The following is a 15,216-nucleotide window of genomic DNA, read 5'->3' as shown; positions in this document are numbered from 1 at the left end:
TGGGTCACTGGCGGGGACGGGGAACGAGGACACAGCAGACCGGAGGAAGCCTAGGCTGAGAAAGGAGACGTCACAGCGGGGACGTCACAACCAGCGCGACGACCGCACCCGGGGAAGCGCACTTCAGTGAGGCGCTTCCGGAAGAACCGCCCTTACCCAGACCCACCTGCGGCCGCTTGTATTAGGAAGTCGATTTCCTGAATTTTACGGGAGGCGCACAGGGCCCCCAGACAGACCAGTCATCAAATCACAAATGCCACTTCCTTCTGATTTAAGGGTTGGCCGAAAAATGCTTCCACATGAGTTCAGTTCAGTTCAGTCGCTCAGTCGTGTCCGACTCTTTGCGACCCCATGAACCGCAGCACTCCAGGCCTCTCTGTCCATCACCAACTCCCGGAGTTTACGCAAACTCATGCCCATCGAGTCGGTGATGCCATCCAGCCATCCCATCCTCAGTAGTCCCCTTCTCCTCCTGCCCCCAATCCCTCCCAGCATCAGGGTCTTTTCCAACGTCAACTCTTCGCATGAGGTGGCCAAAGTATTGGAGTTTCCGCTTCAGCATCAGTCCTTCCAATGAATATTCAGGGCTGATTTCCTTTAGGATGGACCAGTGGGTTGTCCACATGAGTAGACGGTTCTTATTTCATCTTCCTATAGAAGAGGAAGTGAGGCTTTCAGCCCAGAGATAATTTATCTTTCATCGTTTTTGCTGTAGTGCTTTACTAAAATGTCTTTAGAACTTTTAGTGGAGTTGATTGGCAGTGTTGTGTTTTTGCTGCGAAGCAGAATAAATCAGTAAAGCATGAATACATATCTGCCCTTTTAGATCCTTTTCCCACATGGGTTATTACAGAGTATTGAGTAGTGTCCCCTGTGCCATACGGCAGGTCCGCATTAGTTGTCTATTTTATATAGAGTGATGTATATGTGTCAGCCCCAGTCTTCCAGTTTATTCCTGCCCTACTGCCCCTCTCCATTAGTGTGTTTTCTACCTCTATGACTCCTTTTCCATTGTGTAAATAAGTTCGTTTGTACCATTTTTTTTAATATCCCACACATAAGTGATGCCATATTATGATTGTCTTTGAGTTACTTCACTTAGTATGCCAGTCTCTAGGTTCATCCCTGTCACTGCAAGTGGCCTCATCTCATACTTTTATGGCTGAGTAACATCCCATTGTATATGCGTACCACGTCTTCATCCGTCTCAGCTGTTGATGGATATTTTGGTTGCTCCCATGCTCTGGCTCTTGTGAACAGTGCTGTGGTGGTCATTGAGGTGCATGCATCATTTCAGATTATGGTTTTCTCCAGATACATGTCCAAGAGTGGGTCTGCTGGATTATATGGTAGCTCTATTTTTAGTTTCTTAAGGAACCCCACACTGTTCTCCATAGTGATTGTACCAATTTATATTCCCACCAACAGTTTCTTTTAAAAGACAGTTTCTGTATTCAGAGCCCCTTTAGTTCCATTCCTATGTTTTCCTAAAGTCATTGCAGATTTTTCTTTGTATCTCCAGCAGATTTTCAGCCTTTCCTAATTCTACATCTCTTCCATGGAATGTTTTCTCATTTTTAGAGTTATTCTAAAGTTATTGCTTTCACCTACCTGTTTAACTATTTAGGTACATTTCTATGTTACCATTACAATGAAAAAACAGCTCTTTTAAGGAGCAATCATAAAGTAATTTAAAATTTATTTTGTCTTACAACTGGTGCAGCAAACCCACTCCAAGTGTTGGTTCTCTTCTGTCTCCAGATAAAATTGGAGAAGTGTACCATTAACCTTTCTGATCATAGCTAGAAAATAAAAATATTTAATCTGTAGAGTAGCCTCAATTCAAACACCTGGATTTCTAGTCAAAACTCCGAATTATATTCGCACTTGCAATCTCTCCTTCCTCCAGCTCTGGCCTATCAGCTGATGTGGGAAGGGGAAGGGGCGTGATTAGCTCCATCATTCCCCACTCATCTCCATCTACCCTCAGCTCCTTGACAGGAGGGTGGGAAGAGAGGCAAGGGGGTGAGGAGGCGGTGGGGAGTCTTCCTTGACTGGCCTCAATCAGCAGTAGACATCCAAAGCTGGCTCTGCCACAGAACACTTTCCTGGGTTTTCTGGAAGCCTCCCCTTTGCTGGCAGTCTCTCACTGAAGTTTCCTTTGATGTGGGTGCAACTTTGTCCCAATCACCGGCTTCCTCTCACCATCCCTGGATATCTTGTGGTGCATTTCCACCTTTGAATGCAACATCTTGCCCAGACACAGCTCATTTTTCCTTTAATCAGCTGGTAGGAATCCTTTTCAACAATAGAAAGAAGAAAGTTCGCTCAGTCGTGTCCGACTCTGCGACCCCATGGACTGTAGCCCACCAGGCTCCTCCATCCATGGAATTTTCTAGGCAAGAGTACTGGAGTGGGTTGCCATTTCCTTCTCCAGGGGATCTTCCCAACGTAGGAATCAAACCTGGGTCTCCCGCAATTCGGGCAGACGCTTCACCATCTGAGCCACCAGGGAATGGACTATTCCCTACCCTTATTTTGAGAAAGTCAAAACTGGATTTGGACTGTGTGTGTGACAAGCCTTGCAGACGTAGTCTTGTGCATCATTTTGGGTGCAGTTTCCATCTATTGTCTGCGAGCTTCAGCCTACACCAAGCCTGATATCCCTCTTAGTTCCCCGCTGTGTTCCCTGCAGGCAGACCCACGGCAGGGTGGCAGGCGGTGTGTGTTGCAGTGAGCTCCTGCGTTCCCTGCTTCCTCACCTCTGGGACTCCCACCTCCTCTCCACCTCCTGAGTGCCTCCTTCTGTGGAGTCAATCCTAGAGCACCTATTTTATGCTTTTTTCATCCTTTGATTCTTCCTTGTTCATCCTTTGATTCACTCTTCCCAGTTTATTGTTTCTTTGGTGGATATTTCCTCACCTCCTAACCTAAAGATTTTTATTTTTTGTTCCCACTTTCTATTCAATTCAAGCGTCCTATAGAAAAGATAAGGACTGTATTTCTTCAAAAGAAAAGTTTAGGAAGTTTCTTCGATACCCTGGGCTCTTTGTCCACAGATTCTTATTTGCTCCAAGGGAACTCTCTGCTTGTAAGAACAGGAGAGACACTATTGTGTGTTGGCTACAAAGGTGAAGCCTCGAGCATTGAAAAAGAATCATGTTGTGAACTCTGTTTGTTTGTAGTATTTCAGCTTGTGTGTACTTCTTTTGTTCCACTTCTTTACTTGTAGTAGAAGGGCAAATAAAAACAAACTTTGAAAAATGACCTTGGTAAAACAACAAGTATGGTTTTTTCAGATTGATATTTAAAAGAAAATAACAGAAATGGGTAAAATGATGTTAAGGCATAGCTAGGGAGATGTTAAAATCAGCACACTGTATTTTATTGTGATCAGTGATTTATTTGGCCACATGATAAAGGCTATAAATGCTTTCAACTTTCCTCTGGATCCTAAAAAGAATGTTTCTTGTTCACATTAGACTAATACACTTTAGAAAATAATTTGAATTTAAAGAAGATAAATATTTAGGAAAATTTTGGCTAGATTGCCTATTAAAGAGGATTTATATATTCACCATTAGTAATTGCCAATGAGGAAACTCTGAACAGCTGCCATCTAGAATTCTAAAATATCACTCTGTGTTAACTGCGCAGCCTAAGCACCATAGCTCCACAAAATGAAGTGCAATTTTCTCTTCATTCGGAGAAAAGAGCAAGTTCAAGACTAGTTATGCATTAAACAGTCCATTTGGGGAGGCTAATTAGAGGAGACCTTGAAACAGAAGTCATCAGAAAAAGCTAGCAGATGATCTCTAGGAGATTTAGTTTGTCCTTTGTCACAAACAGGGACACCTATGAAAAGTGCCCACTGCCCTCGTGCATAGCCTGGGCGTGAGGTTTGCGGGCTTTCTGATCCCGAGGGAAAGAACAGGACTAGTTCAGCAGACTGTCTTTGGGGGCCCTGGAGCCTCTGAGTATCAGGTTTCTAAATGAGTAGAGCAGGTGTGAAAAATCAAGTGCCAAAAAAATAGACACGGGCACACAAGAATTTGGATTGTTCTGTTTTCCCCAGGACTTCATTAGGACCAAGAATGAGCAGAACAGACAGCCTTAAGATGGTCACATTTTTAACAGGAAACCTAATATGTGAAAAAAGTATCTGAGTTCCATCCCATTTACATACACTTGGATTAGTGTAACTCTCACTCCAGCCAAATAACAATGCCCCTGGAAACTGGCCTAGTTTAACATCATGTTATTTTTGGTAACATTTTCATCAAGAATAAGAAAGAAGTAATTCTGTATACATTGTGTTCACTTTGGTATCAGTAATGTGCATATTTCTAGAAAATTTAGACAATACATTTTCTTAACAAATTTGTGTCAGATTATCTGTATCCAGGTTTCTCAATATTATATCATAAAAGGGCAAGCAAAATACTTTGGAGAAAAGTAAGTGTGAATTGTCCATTATGAGTGCTGTCTACCTTATTTAGTGACCACTCTCATGAAATATCTCTGGGAAGACTGCTCTGGGCCTTCTTTGTAAGGAATGGACAAAATGCCCCTAGAGAGAAGACCACAATCATAAAATCATAAATTAAGCATTTTTCTCTTAGAGCCTCTGTTTTCTGAAGTTGGCAGCCTAGCCCTGAAACCAGATAAACCATAAGTTCAACACTTAAACTTTATCGGTGTCAGAAACTCTCGGGTGACCTATTAAAATCTAAGATCATGTACAGAAACTCTTTTTATTGTGAAAAAACTAGTTCTGTTCTTCACATACAAAATAACAAGACTGAGGAAGCTCACTTCTGGTGATTACATAATGGGTTTAATGAAAGGTCGAAGCTGCCCCTCCTCTGACTTGGGATAGGCAGTGATTAAAGGCCAAGAGGGTTGCCTTTAGGTCTTACTATTCAGCGCTCTTTACCCTTCAAGGATTCCTCTTCAGGTACTCCTCACCTTTTTAGAGGAGGTATCTTGGTCCTCTTGACCTGGGTCAGCTACTGCAAGTATATGCTTCTTACAAAAAAAAATCTCCAAATCTCTGCAGTCTATAATCTCATGAATGTGGACCACCTCTTTCATATTTAATGCCCACAACAAGAGATGGTATTCAAAACATTTAACAGACCAGTAAGATAGCTTCACGGATGATTCACAGGCGCCCTGGAATAGACCTGGAAGTCCTGTGTGTCTCTAGTTGGAGGATGATGGAGATGCGTGACCGGGGCCGTGGGGACCCTGTAGACACTCAGGCACTGATTATTTACCAACTTGCACTGAAACGTTTTCATATTTTCTCAATCAATACAGCTGAACCGGCCAGAGTTACCTGGTTGGACGCCCTGCTCACGACACCAGGAGGAAGAGGTGAGCATTTCTCTTTTATAGTCGAGGAAGCTGAGCTCAAGGAGGTTAAGCAGTGTTTCTGTTGTCCCCCAACTAGCAGGGGGCAGAGAGGAGGGGATCCTAGAGCTCACCCCGCTCGGGAGACACCGAAGCACGGGCTCTGTGCCCTGGCAGACTCCAGGCGGCGTCCCCGCGGCCAGGCCCAGGTTTACCCAGCTCCTCAGCGTCTAGTCTGATGTTACATGCTCAGATGTAAACTCTGAGCCTTCTTACCCTGTGAGGTTGGCCCTGCTGGAAAAGGCTGCCCGGAGACCTGGCCCAGCGCAGCAGCTGCAGGAGCCCGCGGTACAGTCAGACGGCGCGAGACTCTGGAAGACTGTACTCAACGCCTGTCTTTCTGAATAAGCGGTAGGAGCTTGAGGGACCATCTTTTCTGGGGTTGCTTTAGGAAGAGAAAGAAAATGAAGTCGCTGAGTCGTGTCCGACTCTCTGTGAGCCCATGGACTGCAGCCCACCAGGATCCTCTGTCCATGGGATTTCCCAGGCAAGCATACTGGAGAGGGTTGCCATTTCCTTCTCCAGGGGATCTTCCTGACCCAGGGATCAAACCTGGGTCTACCTGCATTGCAGGCAGACACTTTACCCTCTGAGCCACCAGGGAAGCTTTGGGAATAGGTTTAAATACATTCCTCTTAAATGTATAATTTTTTCTCTTTCTCCTTCTCGCTGAAAATCAGTCAAGTATACAAAAGAAATGAATTTTCCTTTTTCTCTGAAAAATTCCTCAACACTTAAAAATGTTGCTGTTGTCTTTAAAGTTAACATGCATTCATTGTAGATGATTGAAAAAAATTTCCTTTAAAAATTACTTACATTCTCGCTACCTGTTATTTTATTACATTTATTTACATATTTAGAATCATAGTATTTAGCACTTTAAAGTTATTTTAACATTATTAATTTTTAAAAAGTTGTCAATATTTTTGAAAGTTTCATGAGTTTTTTCCCTATTTTATTGCATTATATTTGAAATTAATGTGATTATTCCTTTATGGATGGACACTTAGGCTATTTCCAGTTTTTCAGCATTCTACACAATGCTCCATCCAAATCCTAATAACATGAAGCTGACTCACCGCAGGCTGTTTTTTTCTCAGGGAAAACCCTAAAAACTGAGATTACAGAGACTCGGTGTGGGTGTCTGCTCGCTACCCGAAGCAGCTACTTCTCCGGGTCTTCCTGGAGGCCTGGCGCAGGAGCAGACCCCGAGGGGGCGCACGGGCCGGCGGGGCCGCCGCGCCCTCCGTGCTGGGAGCCCGTGTTCTTCCTCTCGGCAGCCCTCGGGGTCTGGGGGGCCGGGTCCTGCCGGCGCAGCGCAGCACGCGAGAGGACAGGCCCTGGCGGCGCCACGGAGCGCTGGGACGTCAGACCGACCTGTCCGTCCTCCTCCGGGACGCCGGAAGCTGGGCCTGAGGGCCGTCAGCGCCCGCTGAGCTGCAGGGCCGAGGCGCCGGTCATTGTCCTCGGGGACCGCCGGGACCCGGGGTGCCGGGCCCTCAGCCCGCTGAGAGGCGCACGGGGCCGTCGGTCTCTCGGGCGGCGCCCAGACGGCTGGGACGCTGGGGTGCGCTCACTGCTTTGCCCCTGAGGAGCAGCCTGGAGCGGGGCTTCCTCCTGACTGCTGGCCCTGAGCCGGGACGGGTAGCGGTAGGAGGGCGTTCTCTGTCTCTCTGTTTTTTGATCTTGGCGTGGCTGAGTTTGCACTCGCTCAGGATGTAGGAGCCGCTCATTTATTTCCCGACCTGGATCAGGGCCTCTCATTCCACCCTCTTGGGGACATCAGGGAGCTTCAGCCGGCACTGCTAGCCTTTCCCTGCCACCATGCAGAGCCCCACACTTAGCCCAACAATAGGAATAGGAATAGTAGCTGCTGTTCACTCTCCCAGTCCCAGCCCTGACGGTACACTGTACTGCTCCTGTCAAATGACGCGAGGTGATTTTCCTGGTCAAAGGGGTGGAATCGCAGGAACAGAATGATGTCCAGTTAACGGCTGATGTAAGTAGTTCATAGACTTCGCTGCAGCCTCCAGCGCTAAGTCCAGCTCACTCACCCGCTTCAGCGACCCTGTAACTTCTTCAAAGGGAACGTTTGGACAGCAGAGCCTGCCGGCTCACTGCGCCTTCGATAAGGGAGCCCACTCCCTTGGCTTGTTCTTTGAGCATAATGTGCTCACAGCACATGTCAGGACTGATTGCGCGTAGAGAAAAAACCTTCAGGCAACTTAAGCGTGAAATGAATCGCAGGCGATGAAACTCGTAACTCAGGCCACGAGAAGTTCAAGCAAAGCTGAGCCGGGCGTCAGGCCGTCACCAGCGCTCGGCTTCTCTCTGTCCTCATCTCTCAGCTTTGTTCTGTGTTGACATCATCCTCCTTGTCCCTGTCTGGGCGTGGACAGGTAGGTAGATTCTGCTGGGTCTCTTTCTTTGCAGAGTGCTGACTAGCAGAGTGGGATAAGCAGCAGAAACTCTCCCTGTCTTATCTCTAAGCCTGTCTGTTTCAGGCGGTCTGCTCCAGAGCTCTCCTTGATGGCCTCCCTGACTTCATTCTTGGAGAACCAGGCATCACCCACTTTAGAGTTTCACAGGGCACTGGACTTATGTTTCAGTCTGGTCGTTCTGTTTTCACATAGACTGCCTCTGTTTCCCTGCCTTTACTGGAGGAAAAGCTCTTTCTTTCTTGGGTCCCTGCTGTGTATAAAATACTGTGTTACATGTTTTATGGGATGTGGATAGGAAATATTTGTCTCTTTCTCACAAACCTGGGGGGGGTGGGGAGTCGGATAATCATGGTCTTCTCCTCTGCCCTGCTACCCTGGTTTTCTTACTCATCTCTAGTTAGACATCCACAGTATCTCTATAAACTGTGTTTTGTCCCCACACTGCTGTTAGAGGGGTAATTAGGTTCTGTGACCAGCTGCAGTAAACCAGGGGGATTGGCTTGAGTAGCAAATTGGAGCAAGCTTTAAGGGGGTCGGGGGCCTGCCGAGCAGGTCAAGGCCAGAGACGGTGCAGCTGTGCCCGGCTCGGCAGTGAGGTCCCTTACAACGGAACAGGGAGAGCCGCCTCTCAGGGGACCTGCCTCGCCTCGCAGAAGCCAGCCTGCATCCTGCAAGCGATCACACGGCCCGGGGTGCGGACCCAGGGCCTCCTCTGACCTTACGTGAGATCCCGGGGGAGGCCGCTTCACCGCTCTGGGTTTGTCCCCTCCTCCTTGGCTGGAAGATGACGCGCCTCCAGAAGGCTGGCTTCACGGTTGTGCTGGATCTTTGCCGTCCCTCAGAACCCTGTGGGTTGGCTGTTTTTTGTTCGGCTTCTTTGTTTTTAGTACTTACTTGGCTGCCCTGGGTCTTAGCTGCGGCCATGAGATCATCTGTCTTCGCTGTGGTGTGTGCGATCTGGTTCCCGACCAGGAGAGACCCCAGCACCCTGCATTGGGAGTTGAGTCTCAGCCCCAGACCAGCAGGGAAGTCCTGAAGCCCACCTTTAAACGGTCCTACACTGGGGTCCATATTCTGCTCTCACCAGCTTGGAAAATTCTTGATGAGGTTTGAATAAAGAGCCTGACATTTTCGCTTCACGATGAGCCCTGCAAATTATTCAGCTGGTCCTGCGGGCCAGGTCAGTGGCTCCCCAGGATCCCTAGGGCTGTTCTATGGACAAAGGGACCCAAAGCCTATCGGTATGGAAACACTGGGTTCACCATTAACAGTATGGAAACAGTTGTGTTAAAAAAATCTCGAAGTCTTTAGTGTGCCGATGTGCTTTGTAGCCATCCAGAAAACGGATGTGAAAGTCATTTCCAAACTTACTTGGCCACAAAACCTCTTTCTTTGTACAAGAAGGGTGTAGTATAACAAGTATCACACAGACTGCATGTTGGGGGATGTTGGCCTTGATGTTTGCTTAGGTGTCTGTGAACTCTGCAACCTTTACCTTCTAATTACAGTGAGTTTATGTGGAGAGTGGAGTTGGGAGGTGGGAAGTAAAGCTGCAGTTAAGAGTGAGGATAGTGCTATTCATTGACCCAGGGCTCTGCTACAAGGAAGACTTAGGCTCCTCCAGCCTCAAGGAAGCCCACACAGACTCACCATTTTCCTCCTCTGAATCTTTGCTTATGTTGTTTTGTCTCCTTAAAGGCCCTGTTCTATTTCAATCCAGTAGTAATTCCTGTTGTTTCTTTTTCTAAAATGTATTTCAAATTTACCTACCCACCTCCCAGCTTCACCCTGGTATAAAGCACGCTGCCCCAAAGGGACCACCGCTGCAGTCTGCTTATCCCCCAAGCTCAGTCCGTTCTCCAGGTGGTGCTTCGTCCCTACCTTTTCAAGGTGTAAATTGGCTTCACACCGCCGCTCAGCTTAAACCCCTTCAAAAGTCTTTTTACAGGGGAGAAAAATCCAGATTCCTTCTCATGACCAATGCCTTACAAGCCCACCTACCTCTCCAGCGCCCTCTCAAGCTGGCTGACCCTTGAGTCCTTCTTGATAATCCCCAATTCTTTTTCTTTTTAAGAACTTGTCACTTAGGCTCACAGGATTTTGTTCATTCCAATCCCCACTTTTCAAATGGCTGGCTCTTCTTGTGCCTCGGATCTCCACTGAAACTCACGAAGACTTCCCCTGCCCACTTTGCCAAAGCAGGACCCTGCCCTGCCCCCAGCACTGCCCACCCCGGGTGATGCAGTCCGTGCCGTCTGCGCCTTTAATCCTCATATCCACAGAGAGAAAGAAAGTGAAGTCGCTCAGTCGTGTCTGACTCTTTGTGACCCCATGGACTGTAGCCCACCAGGCTCCTCTGTCTATGGGATTTTCCAGGCAAGATACTGGAGTGGGGTGCTGTTTCCTTCTCCAGGAGATCTTCCCAACTCAGGGCTTAAACCCGGGTCTCCCACATTGTAGGCAGATGCTTTACCGTCTGAGCCACCAGGGAAGTCTTGTTATATCCATAACAAGCTGTAACTGATGTGTTTACTTGCATATTGTCTACTTACTCACTAGGAGGCAGGCAGCTTGCGGCTTGGGATTGTGTTCCTCTTGTGTCCCCAGTTCTCCACACGTGCCTGGCACATGAGGTGTGTCCAGTAAATATTTTTTGACTGAGTACTTCCTAAAGGTCTATATCAAACGCTGGCTCCTTGTCCACAATGTCTTCTTCTCCCAAGCGGAAGCAGTGTCTCCTTTGTCCGCGCTCCTGTAGCTCTTTACCTGCACCCCAGTACAGTTCTCATCTTTGTCTCTCAGCATTATCTGTGGGATGATTGCATCCTCCCAGTCCCTCAGGTTCCTGTCGCGGTGTCTTAGTGATCTTTTTATACTCCCATTGTGTCTGGCACAGAATAGGTGCTCAATGAATTCTGATTGAATGGATTTGAATAATTGAAAGAACTTTCAATAGAAAAGGCAACTGAAAAAAAAAATGTTAGAGAGGTTTACTTAAAAATAAAACCATGGTAAGCACTGGACTCCTTGCCAACAATGGTTGTGTTTCCTGGCCACTCTCGAAGTCTTGGAGAACAGCCCAAACACCAATCTCCACCGATCCAAATCTGCTCCATTAAACACTCCCCGGGCCTGTGAGATGGATGGATTGGGAGCCAAGTCTTGATGGTTGAGGAGAGATTTCCCACCTCCAGGCGCTCCTGACCCCAATAACGGCCTTGCCGTGGAAGCTTTCAAGGAGGAGACCCTGCCGTGGTCATGAGGACTGAGCGGGGCTGTTTTTTCTGGACCTTTCAGAAGTGTCTCCTGATTGAGGAGGAAGCCTGGATATAATGCATGGGTGGGGCTGCAGCAAAGACTTAGGGGGAAAGAAAGGTTTCTGTCCCGGTCAGGACACTTAACGTGAGTGACCATTACTGCTCTGAGTTCATTTCGTTGTATCTGTAAAACAGTAGATATCTCACAGTATTGCTGTAAGTGTTAATTAGGGTAATTATATGTCTTAACTTTATGTACTTTCAGTAGGTGGTAAATGCAGGTTAAGCTCCTTCCTCTCATGTCTCCCATTCCAGGTGCGAGCTCCACCTGGGACCCCTGGGATAGGCCAGTTCTTGGTTTTCTGCAACAAGAATCTGTAGAAAGGAGAAGAGTGGGTGATAAATGTGTGTGTGTGTGTCCATGTGGCTCGTGACTGTACATACATCACATGAAGGAACATGCATTTGCTATGTGTTCGGATGTAGTAGGTGAACAAAGAAATGATGTGTAATTAGCATCTGCTACTTCTGCCCCCAGAAGAGAATGTTGTTGGAATCCTGATCTCAGTGTGGAGAGCAATGACTTGCAGGCCTAGTATCAGTTTGGGGGAAGAAAAAGTTCAGCGCTTTAATGGGACGAACAAGAGTGACATTTTCATACACAAGCCAGGAGGAGTAAGGATGAATTTAATCAGCGGCAGACTGACAAACAGCACAAAAAATTTAGAATTTCGTGTTTAAATCCTGTCCAGTAACCAGACTGAGGGATTTCTGTTGGTAGTCATGGAAGCCTCTCCAGATCAGTCTTGGTTCTTATGAGCAAGGGCCGTGGCTACTAAATGATTATCTGTATTGGTTTTCTAGGGCTTCCTTAACAAAGGGCTACAGAATAGGTGGTGTAAATAGCAGAGTTTTATTTGCTTGTGGCTCTGGAGGCTGTTGGGGACGGGTCCCTCCTGGGCTGTGAACGGAGGATGGTCTGTTCTAGCTTTCCTCTTTGACTTGTAGATGGCCATCCTCTCCCTGTATCCTCGCCCCCTCACCCCCGCCCCCACCCCATGGACCTGTCTCCAGGGCCCCCATCATGTTTGAGTAGCGCCTATGCCGCGTCCTCATTTTAACTTGATTTCTCCTGTAGCATCCAGTCTCCAAACACGGTCACCTTCTGAGGCACTGCGGGTTAGGACTTCAGCATGTGAATTTGAGGTGGGGCTGGGGGCTTTAACTCAACTGAGTTTCATGACAGTTCTGAAACTTGAACGTGTCTACCAAATGCTATGCCCCTACCTCAGCAAAAGAGGGGCCGGATTACATTAAGATGGTGCTGTCTGCATCTCTGACAGTTCTGGACCTAGGCTTGGGAAACAGGCTACTTGGATACAGAATGTTTCTAGCAGGAGTCACTTAAGGTCCAGGATGTACTGGAAATGGTAAGATTCATTGCTCCGTGTAACTGTGATGTGACAATTCACCCATGGGTCAGGTGAAGCCAGTGCATGGAGGCCCATCAGGTCATGCATTTGCTGGAGAGTTAGCCCCAGGACACCCTGACTTCAGTTTTCAGGGAAGGTAGCTTCTGGGTCATAATCTGTGCGCCTTTTGTATCCTACCCAATACCTATGTTCTTTCATTATAAATGGGCAGGAGAGCTAAAAAGAAAACTAGAACAGAAGAACAGACAAACCTAAGGCCCTCAGGAGCTTGTGTATGTGGACAGGAATACTAGCTGACGGGGAGGCGTCTTTGTCACGGTGACAGCTATCACGTGAAATAGCTTGTCTCTAAGGTTTTGTTTAACCGACTTATTTTAAACTGAGTTCTGTAAGCATGATGTCTTTTTGCATTTCTTTTCTAATTATAAGATGTTGAAAATAATACATTTCTTGGTTTTGCTGTTCATGAAAGCTTATTTTTAAAAGACAACATTGAAGGAGATTCCTAGGGCAAAATGGCCATCTGCGCTGACGTTCAACACTATTAAAGCAAACACAGCAAAAGGCTAGAAATCGAATGCAACAAGTTCCAGGATGTTAGGATTTCAGAGGATCCTCCCAGCTGTTTGCTCCTTTGCTGCTCTAAGCCGCTAATAGCTGCTTTAGCGGCACGGTCGCACTAGGGCCATTTATGAGACGAGACAGTGGATTCCATCGGAATGGAGGCACACTCAGTCCTCAGGTGGAGGACAAGCTGATAATGGGGTGAGCATATTTTTCCACAGGCACGTTTCCCACCGGCGGGGTGTGGGTTCAGCAGAATGTCAGATGCCTTTAGTGGAGGGTTTTAGTCCTGTTTCAGCACTTGAGAAGCTCACTTCATGTAAAGACAGGACCGGGCCCTTTAAAATCTTCCCTGAGCTTAACGAATGGATTTGAACAGGTTTATAAAAATGGCTGCAAATAGTTTTCTTTGCCTGTTTCAGAGCATGCTAGTCAGAAAGGCTCTTTGAGAACAATATTTTTATCTGTACCTCAAATTCATCCATACCCATTAGCTGCTCAATTAGGCGAAACAGACTTTTAGTGGCATGCCAGGGGCTTAATTTAATTTGCCTGGGATAAGCAGTTGGCCATAACTGTGAAACCCTGTGTTTTTTTAGAAATTAAACCAGAGTAGTGAAGCAAAAGCTCTTGACATGCCATGTGGAAACTGAAGTCCACCGTAGTTTAGATTGTGTGGAAATTCAAAGCGATTTAGTCGGCAGTATGCAGGTACGCTAGTCACATCTTCCTGCTCCTGTTCGCATTCCAGTTTCTGCTTGTTTTGTTTTTGTTTTTTTTTCCACTCTAGTCCTGTAGATTCTAAAGCAGAACAAGGCAAGTGACATCTGTTCTGGAAGACAGAAGAAGCTTTTTGTTTGGCTGTGGCAGGATGGGTGTTTAGTTCAAGCAAGAGCAAAATAAAAGTTGTCTTTATAAATCCGTAGCCTAATGGAATTGCCTCAGATTCAAAATGTAAATTCTGTGAAATCCCTTTTCAGTCATCATCTAATGTACCGAAGCGTCTCTAGATAGTGAAACACATTTAGTCTTAATGCTAAAAGAAAAAAGAAAAAAAATAACCGTGCAAAAAACTATTCCTTTGTTTTTAATCATTTAAAGCATCCAAGCTACCCAATCTTATAAAAAGGAAAGTTAGAAGGCTGATTCTTTCTGGCATTAAAATAAGGATATTTAGGTGTGAAGTTGGTCCTGGGAAGATAGGGGAACCCAAGCAAAGTCTGCCTGCATTGTGTGTGGCCAACCACACGCAGCAGGGGAAGCCGGAAGGCCAAGTGTGGGGTGCGGGGGCCCAGGTGGGCTCCTCCTGTGGCCCCCATCCCGATACTGGACTTAGATTTGAGGCTGATAATAGAGCTTGACTTCAGACAGGTCACCTGACCACGCTATCTCAGTTTCCAGGTATGTGAAAAGTAGAAATATATATAAAAATATCTGTATATACCCCCCAGGAGTGTCATTTTCAAAGGAAAGATAAAAGTGATTAATATGTATTTCAGAGCAGGAGTCCAAATAAGAGCTACAAGGTGAAGAGGAAAGAGAAGCGGGTTCAGAGAGGGGTGGACGGTGAGAGCAGGGCGATGTGCAGAGACTAGACCGAGGATGCAGGGACGGAAGGGCCTGGGTGATCTGAGCTCGGGGTGGGGGGCGGCGTGGGGCGGGCAAGCAGGCAGGGGACCCCAGACCCCGACCCCCGTTAGGGGCGCGCTGCCACCGCTGACGGTGCAGAGGCTTCAGAAACCTGTGGGGCCGGGGCCAGGAGGCGGTCAGGGCGGGTAGCAGCCTGTGCCGATGACCGTGTCCCCCGCCAAGCCTGCAGTGCGGGCCGGTTCCGTGAGGGGCTGAGTGCCGAGGGCCGGTTGAAAGGACAGAGGAGAAGCTGCCGACCACGCCGGGTGTCCACTGCCCAGCGCCGCTCCGCGCGCGAGCTGGGTGTACCCGGCAGGGAGCAGGACCGGGGGGACGTCCACCCCGGGAGGGAAGCCTTCCCGGGGGCTCTCAGTTGACGACTTACTCGCTTAATTGCCGTCGAGGGACAGAGGCTGCTCACAGGTGAGCTGCCAAACTGAGCAAAGGTGAGTTATGCTAAGAAATGAACCAAAGATG

Source organism: Cervus canadensis, chromosome 4 (assembly GCF_019320065.1).
Source record: "Cervus canadensis isolate Bull #8, Minnesota chromosome 4, ASM1932006v1, whole genome shotgun sequence".
In the NCBI taxonomy this organism is placed as follows: Eukaryota; Metazoa; Chordata; class Mammalia; order Artiodactyla; family Cervidae; genus Cervus; species Cervus canadensis.
Note: the sequence above shows the minus strand (reverse complement) of the source record.